Source organism: Halichoerus grypus, chromosome 14, assembly GCF_964656455.1.
Source record: "Halichoerus grypus chromosome 14, mHalGry1.hap1.1, whole genome shotgun sequence".
Classification (NCBI taxonomy): domain Eukaryota; kingdom Metazoa; phylum Chordata; class Mammalia; order Carnivora; family Phocidae; genus Halichoerus; species Halichoerus grypus.
In genome coordinates this window covers 71,189,132-71,216,697 of record NC_135725.1, presented here as the reverse complement: position 1 = coordinate 71,216,697, position 27,566 = coordinate 71,189,132, and the positions used below count along the sequence as shown (strand labels likewise).

General features: G+C 43.1%; 1 protein-coding gene and 1 long non-coding RNA gene across 2 annotated transcripts in view; one reads left to right on the top strand and one right to left on the bottom strand.

The window, feature by feature from the left end:
• Window positions 1-3,562, bottom strand: part of LOC144380051 (uncharacterized) — a 37,438-nt gene extending 33,876 nt beyond the window's left edge. The window contains exon 1 of the long non-coding RNA XR_013443792.1: window positions 3,406-3,562. This is a non-coding gene — a long non-coding RNA (uncharacterized LOC144380051). The remainder of the gene's footprint in view (window positions 1-3,405) is intronic.
• The window catches only part of PTPN3 (protein tyrosine phosphatase non-receptor type 3), a 138,203-nt gene that overhangs the window by 751 nt on the left and 109,886 nt on the right, over window positions 1-27,566 (top strand). The gene's annotated exons all lie outside the window — the stretch shown is intronic.

The following is a 27,566-nucleotide window of genomic DNA, read 5'->3' as shown; positions in this document are numbered from 1 at the left end:
GCAACGTGAGGGTACAGTGTAAAGGTTACGCTTTCAAGACATTTCCCCAGGAAAGAGAGAGAGACAGAAAGAAAAGGAAACCCAGAGTGTTAGGACAAGACTAAGCCTGCCCATTGACATGTTCAGCTTTGGTTCAGAACAGGACATTTGCAGAGGAAATGCTCTCATGGTGCAGGAATCCATTCGGTTAGGAAAGTAAAAATGTGTGGCAATTCTGTCATGAAGTCAACTGACAATATCTTTACTTTCTACTTTTTAAGGATGAGGAGGTGAGAAGGAGGTTGTGTGCCCCTCCTTTTCAACCAAGCGTACTGTTCACTATAATTTTTCATAAAGAAAGAACTTTTGTTCTTTTCTTGCTTAAGTTGCTACCTCAATCCTTACGTTCCCCTTTATTGCTTGGAAAAAAATATTTTTTACAGAATAGTATGTCCTTGATGCACTAATGCTTTCCTACTCTTTGTAGAACAGAGGCCTCTCAGAGCTAGTGAGGGGAGCTCAGATTGTGCTGGGACCTTGGAATCTTGGGGTCTTGCCAAGGTCCTTAGGGCTGCAGGGATACAGGGTGCCCTGCGTTCTGGCCTCCCCCCCCAACTCTCTCTCCTCAAATGCATGCCCTAACTGCACTGGGCTTTCTCCTGTGAGTTCATAGGAAAAACAGTTTCCATTGCCTTAAAGGAAACCAAAAAATTGAATATCACTAAAATATGCAACCTTTTCATTTGACAGAGAGGAGAATCTAACTTCCCAGAGAATTATAGTGACTTAGGTAAAGGCAAACCAGCAACAGAAGCAAGGCATAAGGATAACTGGCTCTACTACACTGGTGTTCCTTCCCCTTTGTCCAAAGGAGTCGGTAGGCTCTTCTTCACCTCACCCACCCTCTCTCTCCACTTAGCTCATTACTCATATTCAAAGATTTACCACATATACCACATTTTCCTCAAGGATAAAACTGTATATAATCCTCCTATCATAGTCAATCCAATTCCACAAACATTTTATTGAGCACCTTCTCTGTGAAGCCCTATACTAGCCCACCTGAGATTCACAGATGAATAAGACACAATCCCTGCCTTCAAATACATATGCAGCCTGTTATGATTAAAGGCATCTTCTAATTGTAATATGACAGAAATTCACTTGAATATGTTGTGCTATTGAAACACAAGAGAAAGGAGAGGAAGACAGTCTGGCAGCTCCTCAAAACATTAAATAAAGATTTACCACATGACCCAGCAAATCCACTTTCAGGTATATACCCGAAAGAACTGAAAACAGGTACTTAGACAAATACATGTATATGCCTGCACTATTTACAATAGCCAAAAGATGGAAGCAAACCAAATGTCCATCAACAGATGAATGGATAAACAAAATGTGGTATATTCATTCAATGGAATACTATTCAGCCGTTAAAAAGGCATAAACTTCTAACACTGCCACTACACAGCTGAGCCTCAAAAATACTGTATTACATTTAAAAAGCTAGCCATAAAGGTCACAGAGTGTATGATTCCATTTACATAAAATATTCAAAATAGATAAATCCTTGGAGACAGAAAGCAGATCGGTGGTGGCCAGGGACTGGGGGGAGGGGCCATGGGGAGTGACCGCTTAACAATGTGAAAATTCTCCAAAACTAGAGAGTAGGGATGGTTGCATAACACTGTAAATGTACTAATGCTACCAAACTGTTCAGTTTAAAATGGTTAATTTTATATTATGTGAATAAGAGGAGGGCTCTGAAGAAGCTGGGAGGGAGCCAGGAAGCAAGCTTATAGGATGCATTGAGGATGGGCTCCTGCAACCCTGGGACATCTTTGGACTTTATCCTGAGAGAAGTGGGATAGCCAGTGAGGAATTTTTAAGCTGGTGGATGACTTGTTTTAAACTGGACATTTTGGGGATGCCTGGGTGGCTCAGTTGGTTGAACATCCAACTCTTGGTTTCCACTCAGGCTGTGATTTTGCAGTCATGAGATCGAGCCCCGAGTCAGGCTCCCTGCTCAGCATGGAGTCTGCTTGAGATTCTCTCCCTCTCCCTCTGCCCCTCCCCACACCTTTCTAAAATAAAATAAATAAATAAAATCTTTTTTAAAAAAAGCTAGAATAAACAGGCCAATTGGACTTCATTAAAATGAAAAACTTTTGTACATCAAAGGACGTTATCCACAGAGTGACAAGGTAGCTGACAGAATGAGGGAAAACATTTGAAAATTACCTCTGATAAGACATTGATATCCAGAATATATAAAGAATGGCAAAAACACAAACAACCAGATTCAGGTAAAGTACTAGAATCGACATTTCTCCAAGGAAGATATACAAATGATTAATAAGCACATGAAAAGATGCTCAACATCACTAATCATTAGGGAAAAGAAAAAATCAAAACTTGAATGAGATACCGCTTCAAATCCGTTAGGATGACTGTTATCAAAAACAATACAAAACTAAGAAAATAACAAGTGTTGGCAAGGATGCGGAGAAATTTGAACCCTTGTGCACACTGTAATGCAAACCGGTGCAGCTGCGGTGGGAAACAGTATGGCAGTCCCTCAGGAAGCTAAAAATAGAATTACTACATGACCCAGCTATTCCACTTCTGGCTACATACCCCAAAGAATGAAAAGAATTGAAAGCAGGGACATGAGGAGATACTTGTACACCCATGTTCACAGCAGGATTATTTACAGTAGCCAAAAAGTGGAAGAAATCCAAGCATCCTTGATAAACAAAATGTGGTATATACAGACAAGAGAATATTATTCAGTCTTAAAAAGGAAGGAAATTCCAACACATGCTATGACTTGGATAAAACTTGAAGACAATATGCTAAGTGAAATGAGCCAGTCACAAAAGGGACAAAGACTATACAGTTCCGCTCCTGTGATGTACTTAGGGTTGACAAATTCATAGAGACCGAACGGAGAAGGGTGGTTGCCAGGAACTGGTGGGCAGAAAGGAATGGAAGCTGGTGTTTAATGGGTACAAACTTTCAGTCTGGGAAGAGAGAAAGTTCTAGAGATTCATGGTGGTGCTGGTTGCACAACAACATAATCATACTCCATGCCACTGAACTATAACACCTAGAAATGGTTAGAACGGTAAATTTTATGTAATGTATACTTAACCACAATTTTGAAAAGATGGTATTCAAAGGACATGCATCTACGGACTCAAATTCCACCCAAACTCTATTTAATGACGGACAAAACGCTTTAAAAATCCTTTAGAAGGGAAGTTGTTGCTTAAAGAGTGTAGAGTTTCAGTTTTGCAAGATAAAAAGTTCCAGGGACAGATGGGGATGAGGGCTGCACAACATTGTAAATATACTCAACACTATTCAACTCTACACTCAAAAACAGTCAAGGTAGGAACCCTTATGTTCTATAAATTTTACCACAATTAAAAATGAAAATTGGGGATCCTGGGTGGCTCAGTTGGTTAAGCGTCCGACTCTTGATCTCAATCCAGATCTTGATCTCAGGGTCGTGAGTTCAAGCCCAGTACACCCAGTGTGGAGCCTACTAAAAAACAAACAAACAAACAAACAAATAAATAAATAAAAATCTATTAGAACACTGGAAATCAAGAATGGGGGCTATTACCTACCAGAAACTGTAGGGAATTTCTGAATGATAGAAAGCAGTTGTGATTGGACTGAAGGAGAAACAGGAAGGAAAACATCTAGCTTGAAATACTTGCCAGAGTCCCCGCAGTGAAAACAGGTCAAGGAAGAGGAAGAGTGATGATCCAGGAAATTAACTGGGGTACTCTATAAATAGACAGCCGTCCTCAAACCTGAGGGGGCATCGTTATTGCCCGGAGCGTGGGTCCAGGCATAGATGGCTGCACCCCACCCCTGAGTGTCTGGTTCAGTTTGTCTGGGGTGAGACCTGAGAATTTGCCTTTCTAGTAAGTTCCCAGGTGATGCTTATGCTCCTGGTTAGAGACGGAGATTTGAGAACGACTTTGAGAAACAGCTAGACCTATCAGCCCTTCCCCCTCTTCCACCTCTAATGAGGGACAGGCAGCTGCATCTCTCCCAGGTGGAAGCATTGAGTGCAGATTCTGAAGCCCCAGATTCATGGAAAACTCAAAGGGTGGGTCCAAGAATCTCAATCCTGGAGGACAACCCCCAGCACACATCCCATTTCCCCCACAGTAATGGAAGGCAGCAACTTGAACCATATGGAGGGTCATGATGCGCTTCCCGGGACTTCTAAAATCAAAGAAGAGTGGGCAGCCAAGAATATTTGAGGAAAGCCAACACTGGGAGAAGAAGAGCAACAATGTCAAGAAAGAGAATTAATGCACAAGGAGGTAGAAGTAATCAAAGAGACACTAAAACGTGTATAATACTGTCAAACCGACCCTAGAACACATATACACACACAAGGAAGAAGGGAGAGGAGGAGAAGATAAAGGAGGAAGGGAAGAAGAGACTGTTATACACAGAGATTTGATTTTAGGCATTATATATATATTACATATATAATACATATAATATATAGAAAAGTGCACCAATATTTATAAAATAGCTCAGTGAATTTTCACACTTATATATACCCTTGAAATCACCACCCAGATCAAAATAAACATCCAGCCCTCCAGAAGGCTCCCTACCCCCAAAGGTAATCAACATTCTGCCCTTCATCACCATAGATTTGTTTTGCCTGCTTTTGAACCTCATACAAATGGAATCAGAGATTATGTGCTCTCTTGCATCTGCCTTCTTTCCACTCAACTTTGTCTCTGAGAGTCATCAGTTTGTCCTTTTTCACTGATACATAGTTTTCCATATAAATATATCACAATTTATTTTTTATTCTACAATTAATGGATATTTGAGTTTTTTTCAGTTTGACTGCTAAGAATAGTCATATACATGTCTTTTGATGAACATAGGAATGCGCTTGTCTTTAGTATACACAGAGTGGCAAGTTTGGACGTAAGATTTACTTATGTTTAACTTTAGTAAATACTGTCAATTTTCCAAAATGGTTGTAGCAACAAGAATTCCAGTTATTCTATATCCTTGTTAACACTAGCTTTATTAGTACTTTTAATTATATCAAGTGATGGAGCAGGGAAGGATGGAGGATCATGTGGGGGTTTTATCCCTAGTTTTACTGAGAAATAATTGATATACATCACTGTATAAGTTTTGGGGGTTTTTTGTTTGTTTGGTTGGTTGGTTTTGTTTTGTTTTATTTTGTTTTTGGAGAGGGAGAGAGAGAGGGCTGGGGGAGGGGCAGAGGGAGAGAGAGAATCTTAAGCAGGCTCTATACCCAGCGCAGAGCCTGACGTAGGGCTCGATCTCACAACCCTGAGATCATGACCTGAGCCAAAATCAAGAGTCAGGCACTTAACCGACTGAGCCACCCAGGTACCTCATCACTGTATAAGTTTAAGGCATACAACATGATGGTTTGATGTACCTATGGTGTGAAATGATTACTACAATAGGTTCAACTAAAATACAGATAAAACTTTAAAAAAGAAAAAAGGATGGAAAAAAAGACAAAAAAATTTTCTTCTTGTGATGAGAACATTTAGGATCTATTCTCTTAACATCTTTCCTATATATCCTACCACAGTGTCAGCTATAGTCATCATGTTGTACACTACAGCCCTAATATTTATTTATCTTATTACTGGCAGTTTGTACCTTCTGACCCCCTTCCTCCAACTCCCTCCCCCCCCACCATCCACCTCTGGTAACAAGTCTGTTTTTGTTGTTCCTTGTCAATAATTTTTTTAATTAATAGACTTTCTTGAGCCATTATAGTTACAGAGTTCCCACATACCCCTTCAGAAGATCATGACGTTTTAATTTGCATTAGCCAAATAAATAAGGATATTGAGTACTTACTCATAAGCAATTGACATTTGGATATCCTCCTTTGTGAAACAATCATTGCTGTCTATTTTTAAAAGTAGATTGTATGTCTTTTGCTTATTGATTTGTAAGAGCTCTTTATATATGCTGGGTATGAGTCTTTTGTCAAATATATGTATATTGCTAATATTCTCTACTAGCCTGTGGTTTGCCTTCTCTGTTAATGGTGCTTATGATGAATAGAAATTATTCATATTAATGAAATCCAATTTATCAAGGTTTTCTCTTATGGTTTATACTTTTTGTATCCTATTTTAAAAATCTTTGCATACCCCAAGATCACAAAGATATTCTGGAATGTTTCCTTTTAGAATCTTTATTATTTCATCTTTCACATTTGTATTTATGGTCCATCATGAATGTTGTGCATGGTGTGAAGGGTCCAGTTTCTTCTTCTTTTTCTTTTCTTTTCTTTTTTTTTTTCTTTACTGAAAAGTTGATATTTTCTTCATTGGTTTCCTATAGAACATTTGGCATAAATCAAATGATCATATATGGATGAGAGTGTTACTGGACTCTATTTTATTTCATTGGCCTGTTTATCCACGTATCACACTATCTTAATTTCTGTAGCTTTATAGTAAGTTTATAGCCGGTAGTGGAAGTCCTCAACTTTGTTAATCTTCCTCAATATTGCCTTGGCTATTCTATGTCCTTTGCTTCCATATAAATTTTAAAATAAACTTGCCAATATCTTAAAAAAAAAACTTCCTGGAATTTTATTGAGTTTGCATTAAGTCTGGAGGTCCACTTAAGGGAAATTCATATCTTATCCATATTGTGTCTTCCAATTCATGAACATGGTTTATCCCCCAATTTATTTCATTCTTCTTTAGTTTCTCTCAGGAATGTTTTATGGTTGGCAGTGTACTGGTCTTCAAAATCTTTTATTAGAGTCATTCCTAGATATTTTGTGTTTTCTGTGATTATAAATTATATTTTTTAAAGGTTTTTATTTATTTATTTGAGAGAGACATAGTGAGAGAGAGAGAGCACAGAAGGAGTGAGAGGGAGAAGCAGGCTTCCTGCTGAGCAGGGAGCCCGATACAGGACTCCATCCCAGGACCCTAGGATCATGACCTGAACTGAAGGCAGACGCTTAACTGACTGAGCCACCCAGGTGCCCCTATAAATTATATTTTTAAATTTTTATTTTCCAGTTGTTTGTTGCTAGTATATAGAAGTATAAATGTGTTTTGTACATTGACCTTTTATTCAGCTCTCTTGCCAATTTACTTACTTAATACTTCATATTAGATTTCCTTATATTTAAACATACAATCTGAATAATACATTTAATTTCTTCCTTTCCAATATTCATACCTTTTTTAAAAACGGCTTAATAAAGTATAGTTTACCACACTTATATTTATTTTAATAAAATTCACCAATTTTTGGTGCAGTTTAATGAGTTTTGACAAATGTATACAGTCATGTAACCACCACCACAATCAAGATGTAGACTATTTCCATCAGCCAAAAAGTCCCCTCAGTGCCTCTTTGCAAAAAGGATTGGAAAAAAAGCCATATTGTTAGCCCCTTCCTGGGCACAGAGGGAAAAGTCTGAGTTAAGTAGCATGGGGTTACAGAACACAAGGCAGCTAGATTCTCTGGAAGAAGAAGAGTGGGGGGTGAAGCTTCTCCATGAAGTTGTTCTTCAATCCTACTTGCACGCTAAAATCAGCTCTTAAAACTACTGCTACCTGGACCAACCCCCAGCACGCCTGATTTACTTCATCTGTGATGGAGCCCAGGCACTGAGTATCTTTTCAAATAGACCCTCAAGGTGATTCTCATGTGCAACCCCCAATGCTAAGAACTTATTAGGCTAAAGGCAGTAATTTTTGCAGGTGGAGGACAACTTTTTTAAAATTGTAAAAACCATATAACAGCTGTCACTAAAGGAAATGATTTAAGAGCAGAAAAAGAATAGATAATCCTATCGTTCTTGCACAGCAAATATTCTTAACATGCAGACGTATTTTTGCACAACTGTACTCACTGTGATGATGCAATTTTACTTCTTTATTTACCATTTATTGTGAACTTCTTGCCTATACCCCTTCATAAAGAGGTAGTGAAGGATAGTGGATCTGAGTGTGGGCTTTGGAGTTAGACAAACCTGGGCTAAAATCTAAGCTTTTTCACTTGCAAGCTGTGGATCTCCAGCAAACCACTTAACATACTTGAACTTTATCAATAGACTCTAGCTGAGAGGTAGAAATAATGGTACCTACCTCATAGATTCATTCTGAGGATGGATGTTTGTAAAGAAACAACAGCAGAACACCTTACACACTTTGGGCTTTCGATTAATAGTAGCTGTTACTCCCATTGGAACAAGTGAGGTTATCCACGGAATGGAATGCTATTCTAGGGCAGTAAATGCAAATAGACCAAGGGCTTGGGAGATAAAGGAAGGGATTTCATTTACCTTCAGCAACAAAGACTTAGGCACCATGGGGAGAGACTTGTGAAAGTGGCTGTGTGTGTGTGTACTAAAGAGCTGGGAGTCCTGGGAGTTCTTGAGCAAATTCTTTTGTTTTCTCTCCTTGAGGCTAGAGAACCAGACTGACTCCAAGGAGGACGGAGGAAACATCCCTCCTTGGGGGTCTTGGACTTATCACAGGATGTGAGGCCCTCAGGAGGGAAGAAAAGTATTCTTGTGTCAGGTAGATAGAGTGGGAATATCAGGCCATTTAATTTGACTGTTAAAAATAATAATAATATAGGGGCGCCCGAGTGGCTCAGTCAGTTGAGCATCCCACTCTTGATTTCAGCTCAGGCCATGATCTCAGGGTCGTGAGATTGAGGCCCTCCCCTCCCATTCCATCAGGCTTCACACTCAGTGGGGAGTCTGCTTGAGGATTCTCTCTCTCTCCCTCTCCCTCTGCCCCTCCCCCAACTCATGGACGCACATGCGAGGGTATGTGCTTTTTCTCTCTCTCTCAAATAAATAAATAAATCTTAAAAATAATGATAATATAAGTTTATAGAGAGGACTATTCCAGGCACTTCAATCAACTCAATTAAATTAAGCATTTACTTCTAACAACAGTTCTATGATGTAGGTATTCTTAGTAACCCCATTTTACAGATGAGGAAACCAAGGCATAGAGCAGTTAAGTAAACTTGCCCAAGGTTACACAGCAAGTGGTAGGGTCAGAACCAAAAACCCAGAGACCACGCTCTTAATTACCTGTGTACCCCAAGCAGATGAAGTGAGACATATTAGTTACACTACAATTAATTGTGAATGGCCTTTGGAAAGATATCATATCATAATTTGCTCAGCTCATTTCCTTTTCATTTCATATTTTCCACTTTCAGTGGTAGAAAGCATCTTCATGCATATGGCTTTTCGCTTCTGTCCAACTGACTCTCCTAGGATTACTTCCCGTGGATGGCATTACTTGGTCCAATGGAATAAACTATGTTTGGTTGTTGCTACATAATTGTTGTAGTGTTTACCACACAGGCTGCACCAGATGACAATGTCACTAGCAGGATATGAGGACTCTCACCACCACCTCAAATGGCACGGTTGGAATTATTTGTATAAATGAATATACATTTGAAAATACATATTTTTTTCAAATTTGAGAACTACAAAAGCTGGAGATATGCAGCAAAGGCTTGCTGGTCAGCTGTGCTCCTGGGAGTTTCCCTTTATTCAAGGCCCCTTTATTCACCTCATCTGAACTTGAACCATGGTCCACCATCAGGCCAGATCCTGGACTTCCAAACTATCTGGAACTTTGGAAGGTGAGGGGGCACACACTTCTGATCTTTCATCTCGAGCATGCACTGAATGCCACAATATTTTGGCCAGGTTTTCTTTTCCACTTCAACAAGCTGGCTTTCCCCGCACAAACTGGGATGACTTTTAAGCCAGGCTAGCTGTCCCATTGGTCACTGAAACCAGTATTTCTCAGTCTTTATGTGTCTGCAAAACACCTGAGATCTTGTAAAAAATGAAGATTCTGATTCAGTGCGTCTAGGGCAGGGCCTGAGAGCCCAACGAATCCCAGATGATGCTAACGCTGCTGGTCCTAAGAGCTTAGGCTCCTTTATTCCTTAGATAAACCAGAGAGCAGAGAAAGCCCAGGCCATCTGGATCAGAACCCTCTAACTCCAGCTTGACCTCTGACAGCCTGCAGGGCCTCTCTGAGCCTCAGGTTTCCCATCTGTACAATGAAAGGGTGAGACTAGACCCTCTCTGAGTCCCTTCTATGATTTTCATTTCGATCTTGGATTTCTTTAGCCTACTCATGTTATTTTTCACATAATATTTACTCAACAAAACAATATTTAAGCTCCAAGGATGAGCACAGGCGCCTTTGTAAACACTAGCAACGTAAGGATGAACAAGATAGACACAGTCCCTGCTTTCATGGGAGCGCAAGTCTAGTGAGGAAGACAAGCAAATTTTAGAGTTTGGAAATTGTTTGTTTGGTAAGTGTTTCGGTAGGAGAAAGCTCAGGGCCCCGTGGGAGCAAACAGAAAGCGGATCTCACTCAGACCAATGGGAATCAGAGGAAAGTTCCCAAAGGAAATTATTACTGAGCTGACCCGAGAAGGAGTGATCCAGGTGAAGCTGTGCAAGGGAAGGGGGGCTGTGTTCCAGGCAGAGGGGAAGGCATGGCAAAGGCCCAGACTCAGAACTCCCCCTATACTGGTGCTCCTCTCCACCCCAAACTTTCGGCAGGGGGCTCTCTCTCTTGTTGGCTCATTCATTCTTCTCACCATTCGTCATCCATTGAGCAAGCCTGAATTGAGGGCTTTTGTGTGACACACTCTTCTAGGGGGCAGGAAGAGAATATAAAGCTAACAACAACAGGCACTGTGCTTAAAAAGACCAACATGTCAGCAAGTAACTACCACACAATGTGAGGACTGTAATAATCCAGGTGGCGCTGGGGGGGGGGGGGCCGCTTCGGGAAACAAGTGAGATTGTGTGGGCAGGACTTCTAAGCCTTTGAAGGGATGGAACACGACTGGCCTTTGCTTGACGTCATGGGCTTCTCCTGGGGGTGCCCAAGCTCCCGGCTTGGTTCAGACCTAGACGGCCTCTCCTTTCAAACCACGCCCCTGGCAGTGCCGCCATTGGACAGTAGAGGGCGCGAAAAGACTGCACTTGATACAAACTGCCCGGTGCTTGGCGATCCACAAGGGACCGCTTTCATGAAGGCTTGGGCAGATGAGAAAATAGATAAAATCCAGAGAGCGGAAGAGATGTGCCCAGGATGACACAGCTGCTCAGTAGCAGAACGAGCACATTCCACCAGGCCCAGGCAATTTACTCTGCAATGCTCTAAATGTTCTAAAACTCTCAATTTGTATAATTCAGGATGTTTCTAGAAACATTTTTTCTTTTTCCTTTCTTAAAAAAGATTTTATTATTTGAGAGAGAGCGAGTGAGAGAGAGAGAGCACAAGAGAGAAAGCGTGAGCAGGGGGGAGGGGCAGAGGCAGAGAGAGAAGCAGGATCCCCGCTGGGCAGAGAGCCTGCTGCAGGACTTGATCCCAGGGCCCTGGGATCATGACCTACACCCAAGGCAGATGCTTAACCGACTGAGCCACCCAGACGCCCTTCTTTTTCCTTTTTTTTTTTTTTTTCCCGCTGTCATGTAGAGACATATTTTGGTTTATAAACCTCTTACAAATACAATATATATAGGGGCGCCTGGATGGTTCAGTAGGTTAAGCGTCCAACTCTTGATTTGGGCTCAGATCATGATCTCAGGGTGGTGGGATGGAGCCCTACGTCAGGCTCTGGGCTGGGCGTGGAGCCTGCTTAAGATTCTCTCTCTCTCTCTCCCTCTGCCCCTCCCCCCCCAAAAAAACCAGCAATAATAATGACAAATATAATACATACATAAGTGCTTTCTCTTTCTTCCTAAATCTGAAGTTGGGGTCACATTTCCCGGGGAAAGTGCAGTGTTTCAGAGTATAGGGTCTGGAACAAGTCTGAGTTTGAATGCAAGCTCTGTCTCTTCTTGGTATGACCTGCATTTCTTAACCGCTTCTCTGGATCCTAATCTTTGGAATCAGGCAATGATCACACACATACCTCCCGAAGCTGTTGTCAGGGTTAAGTGAGTTGGTGGAAATGAAGTGCTCTGACGATTCCTGGTCATTCGGTCTGTCAACATGCACTTTTATTTTCAATATCCTGGTTAAGCAGCACTGGTCAGCCATCGCATGCTGTGCTTGTGTGGGTGAAGAGCCCAGCCATGTCTACTCCAGCCCTTGCAATCAACCTTGTTTGGGTTCAAGTCCCCGTTCCGCCCTGTCCTTTTTGGGCTGTGCCATCATGGTGAGCAAGACCCTTCACTGCCCTGGGCCACAGTTCCTCATTCCTCAAATAGGGCTGGTAATATCACATTATTACCACTTCTGCTAATGCAGCAAGAATTCCTTTTAGTTCTGTTCAGCAAATATTTTCTCATTCCCTGTTATGCCCTAGGCCCCTGTGCTGGGTCCCGGAGAGAAAGAGACAAATAGGTCAAAGCCATGTGTGTGAGGATCTAGTAGTCAAGTGGGCTGGATAGGCCGGTGATCGTACAAATTACCAAAGCCTGTGATGAATACAAAGAAGGAGTGCTGGCAAGGGAGCTCCAGGAAGACTTCCTGGAGAAGGTGAAATCTCAGTTGGCTTTCGAAGGATGAATAAGAGTTTGCCAGACTCATCTTCCTTTAAAGTCAATGGAGATAGTTTGTGGAATCAGGAGTCCCAAATGGGAAGTCTGTTGTGTATACCAGCCAGAGCTTTTCTTTCATCTTAGCCTCATGGACCCCCACACCCATTATCCACGCAATCTCCCTCTTCCCTCCCAGACAACCCTTGGAAGGCAGGCTGGTGAATTAGACAAGCGTTAGAAGAAGAACCCACATCACAGCAGTTGGGAGAGAATGGGAGGTCCCTGGCCCACAGAGAACACCTGGAGACATGGGGACCCTGACTAGCACCTGTCCCAGGGGAGCATCCCACATCTCAAAACTCTGAGGCCTCCCTCTGCCTCCCAGCCAGGTAGGCATGTAGATCCCAGTTTCTGTTCTCCTACAGGAAACCAGAGCAGACATTGCCATTCACACGAAGATTCTGTCTCTGCCTGAATGTCCTAGCTCATTCTTTTCCTGCCCACCCAAATTCTACATGTCCCCTTTTCTGGGAAGCCTTCGTAGCCCGCCGCTCCCTGCATAGTGGTCCCCCCTGCACTTCCAATGGTACCCTGAGTTGCCACATCATCACCCTGTATTCTGGGGTCTACCTCCCATGAAGTTGTGAACCCTCTATAGGCAGGTACTGTGTCTAAGTCACTCTCTGGATCCCCAGCTTCTGGCCCAGAGCCCAGCTCAGAGGACCTCGCTCAGTAAATGTTTGCTGAATTGAGTTGAACTGAACTGAACTGGGCCCAGAATTCCTGACTCTTTCCAGTCAATGTTTTTGTTCTCTGGTCTTGGCAGGAAGCAGAGGGCACACGCTAAGAGGTAATTGAAGAGCATGTAATAAACAGATTATTTAGATGTCTGGATGGAATTAGAGGAAATAAAGACAGCGAAGCACCCAGAGAGGAGCCGCTGTGAGAAGCTGTTCCCCCCAGGCCTGCGGAGGCACAGGAAGGGAGCTGCTACAGGACTTGGGGAGAGCTGCAGGCAGCAGAGGGGCTGCCCATCAGGGACTCTGGGTGTAGCCCGCACTGCCAAACCACAGCCTGGCCGGGGGCCCCGGGACATCAATGCCCACCCTGGTGCAGGCCACAGAAGGCAGCCTGACTGGGCACAGACTCGAGCGAGGAAAAGCCAAGCGCGGATCTGGATGGAGAAATAGGGAATATCTAGCACAAGCGGTTTTTCTCACAATACGGCCCCCATTGCATCAGCATCAGAAACCCTTCGGGAGCTTGTTTCAAAAGCCAATTCCTAGGCTCCAGCCCAGACCTACTAAATCAACATATCTATCCGTGGGGCCTGAGGATCTGTACTTTCAGAATACTCCTCAAGTTGACTATAGAAATCACCTGGGGATCTCTGGAAGGTATGGAATTATAAGAATTCTGAATGTCATTAATTCATAACTTGAACCTACAGGATCAGGTTGTGGTATGGGGTCTGATGAAGTTGGTTTTCCATCTACCGTTTCCAAAGCACTAGGGGACTTCATTCATTCATTCATTCATTCATTCATCAGCATTACTGAGCATGTGCTACGTCTGGGCCCTATAGAGCATTCTGGCTGCACAAAGGTAAAAAAGGATGGTCCCCACGTGAATATCCTAGGATAACCTCTTACATCCCATGTAGGGATTCTTCTAGGACTTCAAAAGTCATTCTGACCACGTGCAGATGACTCTTCAGTGTGTCTGCAAGCACCAGCTCTGGGCAGACAAAGTAACAAGCTACACCCATGGTTTCAACGACCATCATACTTTATGACACCCAAATACTTATTTCTCCTGAGTGTGGGGGTTCAGCTGCCTATGAAACATACATTCAGAGGCTCCTGAAGCCCCCCGCCAAGCTACATGATCCAATGGGAACTTATCTTCTATCCCCCCCCACCCCCAAGTCTCCCAACCTCAATGAGAGGTATCATCATCCAGCCTGTGTTTAAGCAACAACCTAGGAGCCATCTCAACACCACTCCCTCCAAGTGCCAAATACCAGGCACTTGGTCCATCCACTCAACCTCCTAACTCTCCCTTTCTCTCACTCTCTAGGTTTCTAGCAACACTTCAGGTCATCTAAATTTCCCCCCTGTATTACTGTAATGACCTAACAACCTCCCTTGTTCCTTCTCAAGCCACTATTGTCAGAGGGATCTTTTAAAAATGCAAAATCTAAGCATATCACTCCCCTGCTCAAAATCTCCAGTGCTCCCCAGTGTCCTCAGGGCCTAGTCCAGACTCCTCACTGTAGCACACAAGGCTCTTCACACCTGCCCAGGTCTGAGTTTCTACCTCATTTCCCACCACTTCCCACACCCTCCCACCCCACACACCCTCATCATAGATTTTAAGTTCATGCACTTGCTCCACCTTCTTCCCAGAATGTTCTCCCCCTTTTCTACCTGGTCAATTCCTCCTTGTCAATCAAAACTCCAGTGTCATCTTATCCTTGAAGTCTTTTCTGAGCCACCAAGCTGGATTAGTCTGCACTCCTTTAGTATCTTGTTCTCATTTCTCTGGTAGATTTTATATCTCACCACGTTGGAATAGTCTATTTATCTCTTCTATTAATCTGTGATCTCTACAAGGACAAGATCAGCCATGCCTAATTTGCCTGTATATTTCAGGGCCTAACAGAATGTCTTCCTTTTACCAATTGTGGGGGAGGGAGGTTGGATTAGACAGATAAACTGAATTAACAATAGCCTCTTGCATGGAAAAAGATCTCCTGAGAGAAGACCTAGAGCAGACTGCTTCATTAAATTCACTAATTTTGCCCAGAGTTTCATCTGGTTTAACAACGAGTAGAGTATACCATGCACTTACACCGGGTTCTGTGTCAATATCTCTTCCCTCAGGGACCTGTGATAGTAGAGGAGAAAACGTCTTCCTTAGGCTCATTCAGGTTGCAAGGAAAAGACATACTCAGTTTCTTAGGTGCTGATGTAAATGGCTCGATTAAAATATTCCTTACATGGAAGGGTTTCCTGTACAGAAGTAAGGAAGTATGAGAGCCACCCCCCCACCAGTAGCAGCCCAGTTCCTCTGGAGCAGCACCCCCAATACAGGGACATCAAAAAGATCTCATGGAGGATAGACTCCATCAGCTGTTGCCCCAATAACGCTAACTTACAAACCACCTCCAAACCCCAGCATCTTAAAACAACCACCATTCCTTCACAGTTTGGTTCTACTTCATATTTTTCTCATTCTTCTGGGACCAGCAACCTACCTGGGGCAGCCTTTTTATGGCAGAAGAAGTGCAAGAAGGACAAGCTTAACCATGCAAACACATTTCAAGCCTCTAATTGTGTAACATCTGCTAACATCCCATTAGCCAAAGCAAGTCACATGGCCAAGCCCAGAGTTGAGCAGGGAGACATCCATCTACTTCTCGTGTAAGGAACTTCAAGGTTACATGGCAAAGAGCATGGATGCAGAGAGGAGGGAAGAAATGAGGCCAACGCAATCTACACTATCTTGTTTTTCAGACTAGAGGTCATCTTAAAAGTAGACATCAGTGACTCCGTTTTTTTGTCTCTTCACTTATAAGCTCCATAAAATCAAAGACTTCATGCTATCCCCAGAACCTAGGATAGAGCATAGCATATAGCTGGTGCTAATCAATATTTGATGAACAAATGAATGCTTCTTGCTGCCTTCTCCTTACATTCTCACTTCCCAGGAGATGCCTTCTGATCAGATAGATTTGTTACCATCAAATTCCCTGCAAACTAAGGAGTTTAGACTTTTCCAGTATGTAGGCCACAGTGAAACATTGTATATTTTTAAGCAGAGGAGTAACTTGTTCAAATCTGTGCTTTAGCAAGATGAACCTGTTATCAGTACTCCAAGAAAAAAGTGAGAGGAAGCTGGGATACCAATTGGGAGGCTATCTGCAAGAAAGATAAGGAGTTCCTGCGACAGAAAGCAAAGCTTGGGAAGGATGTGAGAAACATGGGGGTAGAATAGAGAGAACAATTCATTTTCTTGAATGGCAAGAGAGAGCGAGTGCTTGGAGCTTGGAGCCCAATGGACAAGGAGTAGGCTTGTAGGCTGGAGCTGATCTGTTGGTTTGGAACTTGTTGGATGTGAAGTGCTTCTGGGACATCCAGCTGGATGTAGCTAGTAGAAACCAACAATTCAGAACTGGCCTTCAGAAGAGATTTCTCATTAATACCTTAATTTTTCATTTATATCAAATACTACATTTATATATAATACCCACTTAGGCAAACTCTCCTAAACCTCCTGGATACCCCCACCAGTTAAAGATCAGGCAAGCAGCTTGTTGCAAGTTGTTTGGTTTTCATAAGTCTCTGCACGGAGGCGCGAAGAGCAAAGGACAACAGCAGGAAATCAGAGTCCGAGAGACACAATTGGCCACAGCCAGGCATGAACACTTTTCTTTCCCTAGAAGTTAAGACCCCACCAAGGACAGCCCTGGACTTTCATGCAATCAACAACTATTTACTATTCCTTTCTCTGTGCCAGGCACTGTGTTCAGGGCCAGAGACACAGGGATGAGTAAGGAAAAGTGACCTAGGTGAGTGCAACCAAGTGATACAGGATCTTGGACAAATGTTCAATGGGGGTTCGAGACAGAGGCTGGTCAATTCTGACTACAGGCTGGAAGACAGTAACAGACATCAAAGGTTCAGGAAAGGTTCAGGTGGATGGGCATGGACAATAATAAAGAACATTCCAGAAGTAGTGCCCAGCGTGAGCCAGGGCTTGTGACAGAGGTGAGCCAGCATGCTGCATTAGTGTTTCAGAAGGGCTGGCATGTGGGGGCAGGAGGGTGTGGAGGAGAGGAGTCAAGAGAGACCAAGATGCTGCAGGGCTCAGATGACACATGGCTTTGAACACCATGTGAAGGAATTCAAAATGCAACCAGGGTTTCCTGTCCCTGACACTTCACATCAGGATCCCAAAGGTCTGGCTCTCCCTCTGTTAGGAGAACAAGCTAACTCATAATGAATCTGATTGCTTATCTAAAAGTCGATAAAAATACTTTAATCCCTTGCATGACATGTTTATGATTAAAGGCTTAAAAATCACGTGCACGGCGTGCTCAGTTTCAAAGTGCTGTCATGCACCTCACCTCATTTTAGTCCTCACGGCACTTGAGAGGCAGGTGTTACCAACATCTGATTGATAGATGAGACATTTAGGCTTAGAAAGAGTCCCTAACAAATACTCCTCACAGTCATCATGAAAACTTTTTTTTTTAAGCCATAAAGATTAGTGTGAGAATATCTAATTGAGAGGGTGTGTGTTCTCTGTTCTCAGGAATGAGAAAAGTGTGTTCGCTGGCCAAATGACTTTCGGAGAATTGTGTTGGTTGGGCCAGCAGTTTCCAAATACCCTTAAGCTCGTGTGGACCAGCTGCATCCCATTGACCCAGGAGTTTCTTAATAATACAACGTAAATTTTCACTTTCAGTGATTTTCAGATTTGGTAGGTCAGGAGTGAGGACCAGAAACTAATATCATGAACGAACTCCCCAGGTGATTCTGATGCACAGACAGCTAGAAAATTGATCAGTTGGCTTCTTTTGGTTGCAGATAATTTGAGGCCCTGATGATGAAAGTGTGTCCCAGAGGCCACCTGCCACAGCTTCACTCAAGTGGCTTAATAATGATGTAATCTCCTGGACCCAACCCAGACCTACCAAATCAGAGTCTCCAGAGGTGGGGCCCTGGAATCTATTGATTTTATTTTATTTTATTTTTTATTTTAAGAGAGAGAGCTGGGGAGGGGGGGAGCAGAGGGAGAGGGAGAGAGAGAATCTTAAGCAGGTCCCATGCCCAGCATGGAGCCTGACGCAGGGCTCCATCTCACAACCCTAAAATCACGACCTGATCAGGAGTCAGACATCTAACCAACTGAGCCACCCAGGCGCCCCTGGAATCTATATTTTAAACAAGCTCCCAAGATCTGCTTGTTGACTTACTTAACACATATCTCCTAAGGTCTTGCTATGTGATAGACACTGTTTCTTGGGGGTGTAATGGTGAACAAGACCCACAGCATCCCTCTTCTCAAGACACTTATATTTTGGCTCAGCCTTTTGAATGCTAGGGTTTGGTAACAACACATACTTTAAAATAACACAGGTTGCTGTAAGACTATAAGGATCAATAGAGAAGATGGAAATCTCAAAGAACCCTAGAACAGACACTCCACCGGGCCCAGGCGAGCCAGGAAGAAATGCAGTTTGCAAATTGCATTTTGGAAATGGAAGGATGCAAGGTGGACCTCAGTAACAGGACTCCCTGTTGTGGTTGTCCCAGTTATCCAGTGCTGGTCACAAACCACTCGCAAGACAATGGCTCAAAAAGACCATTTTTTTTTAATATCTCATCATTCAATGTGTTGGCTAAATGGTTCTTTTACTGGTCTTCTCTGGGTTCAGCTGAGACAAGCCTGCCATGGCTGGGCGTCTCTCCTATCTCTTCTCCGTCCCGGGCTCCTACACGTCGTCGTGGTCTCAGGGTTCTGAGAGGGCCAGTCCTCATATGCAAGTGTCTATTAAACATCTGTTTGTGTCCTGTTCCCTGATGTCCCATCGACCAAATCAAGTCACTCTGGTTGAGCCTCAGTGTGGGAGGGGACTGCACAGGGGTGTGGATACCAGGAAGTCAGTTTTGTGCAAGTAATATGTGTAACATTCAACCACAGTTACTCTGGCTGTCTCTTGATCTTGGGCTTTCTTTGTGTGTCTTCACATTTTTTTTTTGCTGTGTCCTCCAGTTGAAATTACTCCAGGAAGGAATCCAATTGATCTTACTAAGCACTTCCATGGCTCATGGGCTTCCTAACTCTAGGACTCAGAAGGACTCCCAGCAGGGCTGGTATAAAGGAGATGAGCTGACCATGGGTATCATGGGTACCACAGTTAAACCTCCCACGGAAGAGTCATGAAATTCCTGTGGTCACTGCTACAGTCACCCGGATATAAAAATATCTTCCCATACGATTATCTGGGAGCAAAATTTTGTGTTTGTATTGGTTACATAGATTTTTAAGAAATATTTCCTTATTTTTGAAGTGCTATTCATCTGTTGTGGAAGATTTGAAAAATATGAAGAAAATCACCACTTGTTATAAACTGAATGTGTCCCCCAAAATGTCTATGTTGAAACCTAATGCCTAATGCATTTGGAGGTGGGGCCTGGGGCAGGTGATTAGCTCATGAGCGTGGAGCCCTCATGAATGGGATCAGTGGCCTTATAAAAGAGACCCCAGAGAGTTCCCTCACCCCATTCCATCATGTGAGAACCAGGTGAGAAGACAGCTGTCTATAAACCTTGGAAGCACATCCTCACCTGACACTGAATCTACCAACGCCTTGATCTTGGAATTCCCAGCCTCCAGAACTGTAAGAAATAAATGTTTGTTGTTTATAGGCCATCTAGTGTATGGCATTTTGTTATAGCAGGTGAACAAACTAAGACACCGGTCATATCATTATCTAGAAATAATTACTCTTAACATTTTACTGTACTTTCTTCTGGACTTTCTATGTTCATAAATGTGTTTTCCTTTACAAAGTTATGCTATGAATACAGCTTTTATCTTATTCTCTTTATCTAAATTATATCACTAGCATTTTCCCAGGTCATTTCAAACTCTTTGTAAAATAATTCTAAGAGTTAGACGATAATCTGTGGGACATAGGGTTATATATTCATTCAGTCCCTTATTTCATCTTTTTTAGCAATTATCAACAGTGCTACAATAATCCATTTCTGCTCATAAGCCTTTATCTGCATTTAGATTTTTCTTTTGAGTAGATCGGGTCCATATTTTTTCCTTATATAGCACGGTTTTCAAGATTACTTCAGTGTTTCTTAATAAATAGCGAAAGAGATCTTTTTCCTCCTGAATGGGACGGACACTCTCCTCCACTCCATATGCCAAGGCTGGCTTTTGCAGAATAGGCCCACTTCCTCTTACTCTACAGTCCTTGTCTATCCTCATTTCCGTGTGGGTGCACAGGATAGCCAGGCTGGGTTGGCTTTTCAATGACTTCACCAGAACCAGAGACAGAGCTGTACATGTTCCCACGGTCACCTCTTTATCCAAACCATGGAAAACTGACTTTATTTTTTTCATAACTGGCACAGGCTATGTTTGGGTCAGGAACCCAACATTAACTACAAAGACTGACCTCAACCCAGGGAACTTGAGAAGAAACTAGATAACACTGTTGGGAAATTGTTCTCTCATGTGAATTGGCATTTGAAATATGTACTAGTATTATGTACATTTTTTTATGCCAATGAACCAAGCGTAATGGAAAATAATATGCTGGCCTTAGTTAAGTCAAGGGACTTGGACTGACTGAAACATATCAATAAGGCAATCCAATTTCAACTAATTTTGTCACTCATCACACTCTTATTAGGTGCCAGATTCTATCTAGGTTCCCAGCATAAAAAGAAATGATATGAGTTCACAGTGAGGGCAGCAGGCTTGCTCAATTGTATATGACGTGTTAAGCGTAAATCCAGTGGAATCTAAATGCAGAAGGAGGGGCTCCTGGGTCTGCCTATGCAGTCAGAGAAAGCTGGTTACTCAGACTGTATAAGACTGAGAGAAAAATGAGGACTGCCCTCGATGCTTTGGACCCTATTATGTAAGGATAAAATATTGTCATGGGTGCTGACAAAATTGGGGCAGCTTCCCAAGGTTGAGACTGTACATGATTCTAGATTACAGTGAAATTGAAACCACAAGACACCAAGAAGGTTTCAGCCCCCCTCTATTCCCTGGTAATTTCTTTGATGGATTTTATTCACCCTGCCGTTCCTGGTCCTCCTGCCTAAAGATGAAGGTCACAGGCCCCAGAGCTGGTTTGGAATTAGCTCACTCAGCAACACAGGTAGACAACAAAGGGGTGTGTCCTTGACCTATAGACCTTCTGCCAGCACAACTAGGTGACTCCCAGGTGTAGAGAGGCACAGGCAATGTCCTAATTCCTTTAATTGTTTCACATAGAAATTGAGAGTGACACCTAATCACAGATTAATTATACCTTATTTGGGACACCACTGCTCATGTTTCTACCTTAGTTTATCTCCTATATTTTCTTATACTCCCTGTGTATATACATCTGTCTGTATCTCTTTTCTGTCTATTGGTCAATTAATTATTAAGCTTGCAAGCAGAATTCCAGAAAGAACTCCAGAAGGACTTTAGATACAACCTAACTTCTTGCTCACTGCAGAAAGTTAGGCAATTTTTTGAGAAGAGGCTTACGGCCCTTTGCATACCCTGCTCAGAAATAATAGTCACAGCCTACATGGCGTCATGGCATCATGACCCCATTCAGGGGATTTTTCCAAGAGCCTTCCAAAAGGGGCATGTACATTAATAACTACATGGGAGTCAGTATGCGATGAGAAGCATGAAAGAACAGACCAAATCCACAGGGGCGAGGGGATTAGACTGCTCATAACCAGTTGGGATAATCTAGGAAGAGGTAGCTTGTCAGATGGGCTTAAACGATGGGTAGGATTTCAAAGGCAGCGATGGTCGAATGATGTTTTAGGAGGTTGACGTGGGTCACCTTCATTCTTCAAGAGGAGGCAAGAAAGAGATTTGTGCCAGTGGTTGGGCTGCATGACCGCGGATGGGCAAGGTGGCAGCAACGAAGACCAAACTGAGAGATGCCCAAGAAGACAAAGAAATGGACAGAGGGTAATGTTTTCTGATATAATAGCTGGAGAACTTCACCCTGGAACACGGAATGTTGGATGAAGAACAGTATCTGGGTAGACCTTGGTGGCTGCCACATGAAGTCGGTCCCTGATCACTGCTCAGGCATGTTGGCAGAAAATCTTATGACTCTCATCAACCCGTACCCTGTATGTGGAGACGGCTTGGGAACTCTGACACCCCTGGCTGAACACGGATTCCTTAAACTTCACATGTGACTCGTGTTTATGGAGGCATAGCTGGACAGTCTGTTTGGACTTTAATGTAGTGACTGTGTCACTGCATGGAAAAAATGAGAGCAACATCCCAGCAGGACGCCGGGGCGCAGTTGAGGAAATCCTGTGGTGTGTCATCCACGCAATACTAGAAGGTCACCAGAGCACTGGGCAGGATGAACGGTGGCCCCTGTTCTTGAAATGTCACCAGGGATTGGAAGCACGGTTTTCTTTTGGGCCCAGATCAGGTTTCCAGTGTCTCAAGAATGGAACGGTCAGCCAAGCTAGAACAGATTTCAGATGATTGTCTTTCCATGGGGCTGTGACTTCCATTCAAGGCGTGGGTAGCTGAAGTGCTCCGTCTGACTTCCCAGCCATTTTCTTACCAGCTGTGTCAGGAAAGCATCACTCTTGATCTCGAGATCACTGAAGTGATTTTTCTTACTCCTTTATCTTCATCTGAAGCTCTCTTTCTGTTCCATCCTTCAGTCACATGCATTGCCAGTAGGAGTAAGAGCCCTTGACCTACGGCTGTTTCTTTCAAGCAAGCTACACTGTGTTGTGCCCTGGTCATAGTTACAGCCTTGATTTGTTAAAACCTGGGCTTTGTACTTGGTCAGTAAAATTTAGAGGGAGCCAAAATGTAAAACAAGGTAGTTTTTTTAAAAAAAATGATGCATATATCATTATGCTTTTTCCCCACAAAGAATGTACTTTTAAATAGGTTATACATCACATGGTACAGAAGTCAGAAGGTACAAAAGGGTTTATGGTAAAAGGTAAACACTCATCCCTCCCCTGCCCCCACTTATCCAATTCCTCTTCAGGAGGTAATGACCTTCTCAGTTTCAGGTTTGTGTGTACTCTACACACTCCAATGTGTTTATTTTAGTGTCTACTTCTCTTAGCAAACATCAGCACCACTGTGACTATCCCCATTACGACCTCCTGTCCAATCACATGGTTAGCTTCCTCCTGGCCCTAGGAGAGCATGGTCAGGTAGATGGAGTCAGAGATCCAAGGTCAAGAACAGAAAGCTGAAAGCCTGATAACTCTCTACTAGGGGTCCCTATTTGACTGCAGGGGATGGCCTCTCTCCATCTCCTGTCCCCTCCCCTTCTACCCCTTTAAATGGTTAAGAAGCTGATGCTGTGGCCCTTGGCCCCATCCATTTAAGCATCAGTGATACCTACAAGACCATGATTATCTCTTGGTAAAATTTCCCATCCTCTTAGTTTATCAGACTAGGTTCTTAGAGTACATATATTGGAGGCTACAGGGCAGAAGTTATAAAACTTGAGTGTACATAAGATTCTTTTAAGATTTTATTTCTTTATTTGAGAGAGAGAGATCAAACGCTCGTATGGCGGGAGGGGCAGAGGGAGAGGGAGAAGCAGGCTCCCCGCTGAGCAGGGAGCTGGGCTGGATCCCAGGACCCTGAGATCATGACCTGAGCAGAAGACAGATGCTTAATCGACTGAGCCACCCAGGCGCCCCTTTATAGTTAATTATAAAATGCAGGTTCTTGGGGTCCGCAAGCAGAACCAGAAGGTCTGAGCTGAGGCCAGAAGTCTGCTTTTACAAAAGGACTCCTTCTCTCAAGGTGATCTTGATACGGGGTTCCTGGATCAAAGTTTTAAAAATGCTGCTTTCAGGGCGCCTGGGTGGCTCAGTTGGTTAAGCGACTGCCTTCGGCTCAGGTCATGATCCTGGAGTCCTGGGATCGAGTCCCACATCAGGCTCCCTGCTCAGCAGGGAGTCTGCTTCTCCCTCTGACCCTCCTCCCTCTCATGCTCTCTGTCTCTCATTCTCTTTCTCGCAAATAAATAAAATCTTTAAAAAAAAAAAAATGCTGCTTTCAGTCTTTTCCCTGACTCTTTGCCTTAGAATCTTCTATTAGGGTATTTCTTGAATATGTCCTTTATGGTTGCTGATTTTCCGAAGCCATGACCTCCATATGACTATTCTACATTGCCTGGGTATTTTTCTCTCTCTCCTTCTATTGTTGGACACATGAACTTTAAAGGTGTGGTTCGGAGACCTGACAAACCCATTCTCCCTGGGTTTTGTAAGATGACACCACCCATTGCTTAAACACCATCAGCCACAGTTCAGGATATCAGCTCTCATTCCCTGCATTTCCCATCATTTCTCTTTGTTTCTAAAGCCACAACCTTCTGCTGAGTTTCCAGAACAGGATCTCAAAATCCCTAGACTTACCTTTCCATTTCTTGTGTAGCAGCAAATCCATGTGGTGGTCCGTGGGCCTATTATGCTCCCTCTGGTCCTCTGGCATATCTACAGTGTGTGCACCAGGAAATTGTTTTTCCAACTCAGGTCTGTGTATCCCTAAGGGTTCACTCAACTGTTCTTGAAGGTCTGAGAACCCTCTGAGATCACTCATTATGTTATTTTTGCATTTACATGATAATATTAAAAATGTATGCATACTCTGGATCCTATGGTTGACTCCCTTATTACAGAGGCCTGCTACATGATTTCAGTTCCCTTATTTCAATCTGTGCTTACCGTCAGGTTGCATCTAGTAACCATCTGCAGGGATAGCATTTAACTTCGGAGTGTGTTGAGAAGCACATTTGACAGCCATTACATTGGCTTGGCTTCTGTCTAGCTCACACTGAGAGGCTGAGTCCTTCCTGGGACCAACAGGGGAGGGCCTTCAAGTTCTTGACCCGGTAACTCTTTGGCATCACACAGCTCCACCAACCTCCTTATTCTAGATATGCTTCCTTAAGGGCCTTTGTACCTGCTGTTCCGTCTACCCAGATTCTTCCCCCAGATATAGACATGCGTTAACTCCCTCATCTTCTTCAGGTGTCCTTAAGTATTTGCTTAAGTGACTAAATTTTTCAGTCCTACTTAAAACTGCAACTCCCCACCCACCTCACCTCTAGGACCCTTTCTATGAGCCTTACCCCTGGGCTCTTAACATATAATTCACTTGTTTATAATGCTTGTTGTTCATTGTCTGGTTTGCCCGGGTAGAAGGGCCTCATGACCATGAGAGCAGAAATTGTTGTTTCTTTTGTGCACTTATGTCTCCCAAGCACTTAGAGCAGTTCCCGACACATAGTAGGTGCTTAATAAATATGTGATGAATGAATGAATGAATCTACAACACCGCTCTTGTACCCATGCTAAGTTTGTTCATCAGTTTTACAGACAAAACTCCTTTGGCAGTGATAATTTGCAATGGAAAAAATTTTTCTTTTTTTTTTAATATTTTATTAATTTATTTGTCAGAGAGAGAGAGAGAGAGAGCATACAAGCAGGGGGAGTGGCAGGCAGAGGGAGAAGGAGGCTTCCCACTGAGCAAGGACCCTGATGCGGGGCTCGATCCCAGGACCCTGGGATCATGACCTGAGTCAAAGGCAGAGGCTTAACCAGCTGAACCACCCAGGTGTCCTTTTTTTCTTTTTTTAAGAGGAAAAACATTTTTCAATGGATAAAACTTTAGGCTAAAAATTTGTGTTTCTCCAAGTGAGATCCATGAAGTCCAAGAGTCCTAAGAACACAGGCTGCGGGATGAACAGGGTCCCAAGTCAGACGAACACCCCTCTACAGGCTCCCAACTAGACCACTGATCAGTTCCTCCCCTCCCTCCCTCCTGGGCCAGGAGCAGATATTCTGCCATCATCTGTCCATGCTGCACAGGGAAGAGTGGGCTTCACTGTCTGTGAAAGGAACCTCTCCCATTTGTGTATGATTCCAGAGTAGCTGTTTTCCCTCTGTACATCATTTTGTTTGGCTTGCCACCTTTTAAAGTTTGTTCCACTTTTCCTGATAATGAAGGAAACATACCCTAAAATAAGATTTAGGGAACTATAAAGACACAGCAAAGAAATAGATGCCCAAAGACTTGAGGTTCTCCAGATTTATAAAAAATACCTTCCATATCTTGTTTCTCTGCTTGTAAATGCAATGCTCAGATAGAGTCACCATTAATATTTTGGTGCAGTTCTTTCTAGTCTTTTTTCTATGTGTATGTATTAAGTTGAAATACAGGAAGTTGCCAGTGTTCAACCATTACTGCCCCAAAAATGGCAGTTTTTTATGGTTTAACTTTGTAATTCAGAGTGGAAGCCATACTATGTATATAATTTTACATCGTATTCTTTTCACTTGTCATTATAACAGCACCACTTGTCCATATATTTGCTGATGCTTCGGCCCTTCAGGAGCTTGCATTAACAGTACAAATAATTGATGAGCATTAGCATCTCAGCTGGGATCCCTGCCCTGTAAATCACTGAAACAGTCCACGTGGTGCCCAGACTTCCTGAGTCTTGATATGAATGACAATCCTCAGTGATTCTTCCAGGAAACTCTTCCTATAAATGCCCCCAGCCAATTGCCTGTGTATGGTGCTGGGCACCAGATTTTCAGTGCGAACGGCAGCTTCTGGGAATATGATAATAACTGTGCCCAGTTGCGCATCTCTCATTCCCCTGTACGAATCTGGCCCATTACAAGTGATGCCTTTGGGTTTGTGGCATACTTTCCTCTCCTACAAAATGACCCTCTTTGGCTTTTTGTGTTTCTTGTTGTTTGGTGATTTCTGGGCCAGGAACAGTCTACCAGCACTACTAGAAGAGAGATCTGGGTTTTTTGGGGTTTTTGTTTGTTTGTTTCTGGTTTTGCTTATCAACAGTAGGAGGGCTGCTATTAGGGCCCTGGCTTTCTCTTGGCAAACATCATCAGGACAATTGGCCCTGTATCTTTTCATCACAGCAAAATTCTGAGGAGTCCATGGACCAGGTGGTTCCATTATGTTGTGATTCTGACTCCAAAATGATTATCCAGGGAGAATCATCTATGTCTGGACTGGCCTCATCATCTGAGACTTGGGATAGCCTTACCCCGATGAGGCCTCTACTTGCTCTCGATTTGGCTGGGTTCAACCACACAGACTAAGAAGACTATGTGTCCATCCAAAAGCTTCATTTCCATAAAGTTTGGGAGCTTATGATATAAGATCAACTGTCATTGCTGATAATAACATCATGTCACTCCAGGTGCAACAGCTG